The 7,483-nt window shown below is 38.7% G+C and overlaps 1 protein-coding gene across 10 annotated transcripts in view; it reads right to left on the bottom strand.

Annotated features, from left to right (window-relative positions):
- The window catches only part of MID1 (midline 1), a 243,958-nt gene that overhangs the window by 108,015 nt on the left and 128,460 nt on the right, over positions 1 to 7,483 (bottom strand). The window contains exon 1 of one of the 10 annotated variants that reach the window (XM_086880106.1): positions 4,401 to 4,657. The exons of the other annotated variants lie outside the window; for them this stretch is intronic. The gene's annotated coding sequence lies outside the window, so the exon portion shown is untranslated. Of the gene's footprint in view, positions 1 to 4,400; positions 4,658 to 7,483 lie in introns of those variants that run through there. 10 annotated transcript variants of the gene reach the window in all.

The following is a 7,483-nucleotide window of genomic DNA, read 5'->3' as shown; positions in this document are numbered from 1 at the left end:
TTTTGATAAACCTGCTACAGGCTATACAAAAATCCCTCAGCTTTCAATTTATTCTGTTAACAGTGAAAAAAAGGAAATACTTCTATTTGCCATTCTTTTTATAAATAATAACTATTTTATAAATAGTTGCCATTTTCCAACTATTCTTTTTGCTATTTTCTATCATTTTCTAGAATATACACAAAACTTTCTGGAAATAACATTTTTTTCCAACAAGTGAATGTGATTGTTCCACAGCCCATTCAATCAACATTTCAAATGTAATCAAACCAATGAACTCCTGCATAGGTGGTCCCTAGTCCATTACAGATTCTACTCTCTGCAGCGCAGATATTGAAGCTTGTGTGTACTCATGATGTTATCAATTTCAAACAGCACAGCTAGTGAGATATTCATGTATTGTGTGAGTAGTGCAAAAAGAACTAATAATCCAACATCAGATTTTTTTAGAAATGTTCAATGGAAACTTCTATAGCAGTAAAGAAAACAAGCTGCACATACCCTGAAGCAAGCAAATACTTGTTTTCCCACTTGCTTTTATCAAAGCAGTGAGGATTAATAAATATTCAAAGGATAGTGTCTGTTCCACAGCTCTCAATATGCAATAACAAATGGTCAGCATGAAAGAAAATTACTAGTTCATCCTATTCATACATTTTCATTGACAGAAGAATGATCATCTGCCTTGTCTAGAAGTTACATGCAGTGTTTCCATAATGCTGAGATAGTTGTTTGCAGCATTTAAATTATATCAATACAGGAAATGCACACCTGCTATGCTGTTTGCATGTTGTACATCTTTGACAACATCCCTTTCTTGTTGAAACATATGCTAGTAGGAGAATGTATTTTCAAAAAGATGAATCCTATTATGTTATTCAGTGAGACAAGAACATCTCACAGAATTAAGGTTTTTGGCACAACACATATTCCTTCTCAAGGGAGATAAAACAATAATTAAGGCTCAAAAACTACTAGACTAGAAGAAAAATATCTTGTCCTGTAAATCTCAAAGCAATTAATAAATTGCCGATTTAATATTATCTATAGTATTATATTAGGTACAATATTACACATTAATTACACATAGGTGCACATAAACCTATACTACTATACACTTGGAATGCTTTTTGGTCTTTATGTTTTTATCCTGTGGCTTTACATTCTTTAGATACAAGATTTAATATTTCTTTCCTCAAAATTCTTCAGGACAATGAATTGTTTAATCTTTAGCACACGTGAATCAGCACTGATCTCCAATTAAATGTATGGTTGAAGGTCTGCTTCAAAAACCTTCTCAATTAAATTTGCACTCTTCACTTGAGAAAATAGTATTTATTCTGGGGTATATCATAGATATATAGGACCAAATATCAAGTTCACATCTTGGCCTGATACTGGCAGCATGGAAAACAACAACTGGAGCAACCTCAGAAACTTACCAAAGGGGACAAATTTCTACATACATCACTCATTTCAAGCTAAGAGCTTTCTTGATATAGATGCCACCCCACAACAAAAGGAAGGTAAAATAATTTTATCCACCCAAACCCAAAGTCTTCAAAAGCTTTGGTTGCAGGGCAGAGCTGGAAATCTCCCACATTTCCCCAGCTTGTGTAATGCCTTAGGTGACATGGAACACCCTGATTTTTAACACAGACAATACAGCAGCAGAAATACTCAGAAATTATGTGTTCCAACACAGTCCTTCTGGTCACAAAGAGTCTCACACACATAAATTAGCACAGCTTGGAAACTCTGGAGCCATTAATCTACTGCAAGTTTTCAGAGGAAGTCTTAGGGTGGCAGAAAAAAGTGATTGCATTCTCTTCCCACCAAGTTGTTCTATGACTTCCTTCACCACAGCTGAGTAAGGGGAATCATTGAGCTGAGTAAAGTTTGCAATCATTGTCTTCACCTAGATAATGACATTTTAATTTCTCAAGGAAGAATAGCAGGGTGTGCTTTCTTATCAAAGAGAGCATCTAAAATAACAGCAATAAATGTCCCAGGAACTGGTACAGGTATGAAGGTGTGACCTCAACTCTCCACATAGAGCTCTGAATTTAAACTACCTGCAAGATGTAATTTTGATGATGAACTAAAGCTCCTGATATTTATAATCACATTACAAAACACAGTGTTAACTTCTCACTTTTCTGTTCCCTGGTCCTCAAATGCAATCCTTTAAAAAGCCTATAAAAGATTTTTTTTAAAGGAATTAACACATTTTCTCAGAGTTCTATTCTGCAGATTTGCAAAGAGTATAAAGAGATTATGGCTATTGCAAAAAAAAACCCTACTCTCTAACACTGATGAACTCCTTCTAATTTATGCCTGCTGTACTCTTAGTACACTGAACTCCCTAAGATCAATGGTGTATTTAAAAATCAGTATTTTTAATCAGGTCCTTAGAAGGGGAAATTAGCTGTGAACCGTGGGAAAGTGGAAGATAAGGAACAAATTTTATCTGTGCTCTGAAGGTTATCTGCTTTAGACCTCTGACAGAAACCTGTCACTGGTGGAAGAAACGCCCAGCTCAGGCTTCCTGGGCCTGAGAATAATAAAATGGAAATCAGAAGGAGGACTACTCCATCAGGAAGGAGAATCTTCACAGAGGCCCTTGCCAGACCCTGAGTCCTGCTCTGAGAGGAGTGGGGACATTTCCTGTCTTACTGGTGTCACTGGGGCCACCATCGGCATTTATCTGCCACCACAGCTTAGGGTCCCAGGCTCCTGTTCACCCTTAGCAGAAAAATTTTTAGGAGCATTCTTCCACTCTGTAGACCAGAACAGAAATCTGCAAGTACCTGGTATGAAATCACTAAGTGAAAAAATATGAGGATGCAGTCCTTCTCTCTTGCTGCATAGTGGTTCCTAAGTACAAGTGGTGGCTTTCATCTGAACGGGTCCCTTGTAAGTTAATGGAAAGAAACAGCCATCTCTAAAGCCATCTGATTTAAACTATTTGAGATTATCTTTAGTATTAAGTGATCAGTGATTTCTAGATATGTTTTGTTTTATTCCAGGTATGAAAGGAACTGAAGAATCTAAGAAATTAAGCCTACATCAACTAAGAAATATCTCAGTGTTCTTGAGCTTTAAAAAGAGAAAATAGAGAATCTAATCTCTATTCTTTATTCTTATGTGCTCAGCAATCACTTGCTTAGCCAAATTTGGTTCCAATAAATATCTTTAAATATGCTTAATTTCCATTACTCTCTAGTTTAAAATCTAAAAGGAGACACAGAAAACTGAGTTGAGTTGCAGGAGAATGATCCCAGAACAACCTCTTTCCAGTGGACCACTGAGCAGAGTTTTTTCTGGATTTGGATAGTTCTGCTTCTGAATTACTATATCAATACCACCAATAGACCTTTCAAATAAAAGGTTCTCGATGGCACTCACAAAATAGCTTAGCAGCTTTTAAGAGAGAATAGAAAGAGAAAACAATAGCTTAATTATGTCCCTTTAGATGTTCTTCATCAATGACATAAGAAAAGTCTCACAGTTTGTCTTAAAAAAAAATAGAACAAAATTGTACATTTCCTGTCAGCTGGCAAGCAGGTCAGTGTTACTGTAATAACCAGAGTAGCACTTGAGAGAGTTACTGGTATGCATCTGCACAGCTTCCAGCTTTTTCTTCCAGCAGCTTCGTAAATACCTACTTTCAAACATCACTGAATATCATCTTATCCTCAGACAACTTTTTCTCTTGAAATATTTTACTGGGAAAATCACACGATGATTTCGTACCTATGAGCTATACATGCTGCTGATTCTCCTAAATGTATGCTGCATTTTGTGGACTTTTGTGGATACAGAATTTGCACACAAAATAACCATAGTGACCAGATCATCAATCTGAGCATAGTCGTGCCAAAAGGACATCCTTTGAAAAAGCATCACCTCTCAGACATCACACTTGAAGCATGTCACTGTTTTATGTTATGTAACTTCATCATTTACAGATAAATAAATGGAATTTGAAAGACTTTGCACAAGGACTGAAGCAGGCTTCAGGGAATGGTTGTATTTTTAAAAATTCTCTGATGTAAACACGTATCTCAGCCTTCATCTGTTATTTTAAAAACAGAATTATAATGTTCCGGATGTTGTTAACACTATGCAGATGCCAATGCCCCTTTATCTCTCTAACTGGTTTTATGACAACTAACAAGACAATAAGTCCTTGTTTGAAAACACAAGATGAAAAATGTTCAATTTTTTCCAGACTTTCCAGCATCAAAAGCATAATTAATCACAGCAACAGAGCAAACCTCAACTCCTCCCTACAACTGCTAAACACATTATAAAATTCTTCCTAAATTACTTGCAAGGGCAAGCGTACACAAATGCATCTGCTCCAGCCCCACAAAGCCACCCAGCCGCATACCCACCGCTGGATCCCGCCCAACATCCTCTGTGGGCATCATTGCTGCGCAGACAGGGACCACGCTGACCCTCAGCAGCCACCGGCAGCCAGCCGGGACAGGCAGCAGCCCCCACCACTGTCCCAGCAATCCTGTGGCAGCAATGACTGCGTCTGCAACTGCAAGACAGTTGTGGCTGAAGCACAACAGGAAAATCTCCCCTACAATTGCAGGAAAACCCGCTCCACCTAACCGCCTCCGCCAGGATCCCTGCTCCCAAAGCCAGCCCTGCGTGCTGCACCCACTGCAAAACATCTCCTCTCCTTCCCAAGGCCAGCCCTGGTGGGGTGAGGCCAGGAGAAATGGATCTTCTTGCAGAGCATCCCAGCAAGCCACCAAGGGCTGTGGTGGGACAGTGCTGACTCTCAGCTTGGGTGAGGGTGAGCTCAGCCCCAGGGGCAATTAGCCAAGGTGGGTTGGCAGCACCCAGCCCTGCAAAGGGAGGGTGGCTTGGACAGGCCAAACCTGCCACACTCCAAAGGAACATCTCCACATTTGCTGTTCTCCAGAATGGCAGAACTCTGAATGACAGACTTGTGGCAAATAATCACTTTTTTTTTACTGTTTTTCCCAAATATTTTTCAAAAATGTAAAAAGTCTAGCAGGAGTTCACCAGAAGTGGGGACAATTTGAGAGAGTACAGCACCAGCATGAAAGACTTCTCTTCCTACAAGCTGGTGCTTGCAGAGACCCTACTGTCTGAGATTCATCAGGTGAAACACAAGATGATAGCAGTTGCTTCACTTTATTTTTTAAAAAATTTTACTTTAACTTGTATGTAAGCAGCAAACTGCAACAGGAAACTGCAAATACTTTACCAAAGTACCCGGGAGGAATCCTGACTGAGTCACACCAGACATTTGGTCTCCAACAAAGGTGTTAAAAAAATCACACAAAGTGGAAACAGCAGGAAAGAATTGCTTCCTTGTGTTCTCTGTTTTTCATGTTGCAATGCCCCCTTTCATACAATGGTAACACAACAAAGTGAAACAAAACATACCTCAGACATCTGAGCATAGGACTGCAAACCCACACTTGTCTTAAGGTTTTTCTTCCATGGAAGAGCCTACCCTGTTCTTTTGAAGCAATAAACAACTGTTGAGATTATTTCATTTCCTATTCATTTAATTTCCTTGAAACAACAGACCAGAGATCTCATACAAATGTACATTCTCCCTAAGTTTTTTAAAGCTTTTTGCTGGCAAGATCTGTTTACTTATGTGTGGAACAGCAGCTTCTAGCAAGCAAACTGAACATGCAGAAAGCAATTCAGATGTGCAGAGTGACTATGATTATTAGAACCCTTTCCCATGATATTCAATGTCCATGGACAACTTACAGTCAAGTCAAGTTATAAGCAGCCCAGTAGGAGCCACAGTACAAGTCCTGGACAGAAGAATTTTATATTCCTCAACACATATCCTATCCTTGATGTTTCATTAAACAGCATTATGTAGTTTCTTTGAACTGTCTCTCCAGCCATGCTGGCTTATACTCATCCAGATGCATTTGTGATCAACCAGCCTAAATGATTCTTGATTCTATGATTATCAGATGCTGTCCTGCTGCTCTTTAGCAGTCTATAGACAGACTCTATAGTTAGTCTGTCTTTTCATGCCCTTTGCTTGCAGGCAGCCAGCCACAGTCTGGTTTCAGACTGCTGAAGAAGTTTCAGCGAACAAACGTTTTTTTGTATTTAAAACTTCTTCTTAATCAATCATAAAGTGATACCAATTCTGATAATTTTGTTAATAATCTGCCTTAATTCCTGAATGAAAACTGAGTTTTACTTCAGTTTGAGGGTAATACTGCATGTGAGGGAGATTTCATAATTAAGAGCCGAGTACCTCTATGTGATGGTTTGTCAGCAAATGTTTCAGCTTATGCATGTGTATGCACATACACGCATGTATGTAAGTGAATAATTATGAGCTCAAACCCATGGCCTCAAAGTTGTATCTGTGTCACTTCACAATTTGTGAACCTTAAGATTACGAAGTCATCTAATGAATATCCTCTGCTACACTAATCTCCACTTTTGAATTCAAGTGTGAACCACAAAATCGAGGTTTTCTAGCCTTCCTCCTCTTCAACACCTATTGAAATTCATGAAAACCTCAATAGAGGTGTCTTTAGACATGAAGGTGGATTCTCATATATTCTCATATAGAGATACATGACTGAATATAATCAAATTACCACAGTTTAACAAGATATCATCTCTGGTGCTCAGAGCCAACACACCTGTGCATTTGTGTTCTTTTGATACTCACCTAGAGCTTTGGTGAATTTTACAAAGGAAACAAAATTATTTCAGCCACCAATAGCTCCTTTCTGCTGGAATTTACCACCTTCACCACAGAATCAGTAGATTAAGTGCTGAACCACAGCTCGTGTGTCTCTTTGCATGGTATAAACTACAAAAAATGATTGCTTAAGGTGTTTTCGGTTGCAGTATGTTTCAGCAGCAGAAATAAGCGGGTAGCTTGTGACAGTGATTTCTTAAACTATGTCAAAAGATTCACTAGATATCAACTGGCAATATCCTTAGCTCAAATAGGATGTGAAGAAATTCAGTCTAAAACTCTGAACTAATATACTACTAGAGAGATAAGTTACTGTGTCTAAATATAATATAGCTTAAAGCTCAGAGACTTAATGAAAATCCATCTATTGACCCTCTGTAAAATTATTTTTTCATCATGTGTGGGTTCTAAAATTATGTATTTCTGATGCCAGCATCTCCACACTGTCTATTTGCTGTGCAGATGTTGTTTCTGCCAAATTCACTGTCAGCTCTTCACAGTAAAAGTTTGGTCAGCGCGATCCTGTTCAGGGGAGCATCGAGTATCGTACTTCACCTTCTACACAGCTGTGCTCTACAGTTACTGTGTTATTCTGGCTACAATGCTCCTGGCAACCAAGAAACAGAGCACCTTGGCACCTGAAGCACATCAACAGTAGAATAGAAACAAGCAAGTGCCCAGCTAGGTTACAAGAAATCCCGTTTCCAGAAAATATTCAAAGTCCTAGAAAAAGACAATACTCAT

Source organism: Cyanistes caeruleus, chromosome 3 (genome assembly GCF_971803275.1).
Source record: "Cyanistes caeruleus chromosome 3, bCyaCae1.hap1.1, whole genome shotgun sequence".
Classification (NCBI taxonomy): Eukaryota; Metazoa; Chordata; class Aves; order Passeriformes; family Paridae; genus Cyanistes; species Cyanistes caeruleus.
This window is presented reverse-complemented; position numbering and strand designations above follow the sequence as displayed.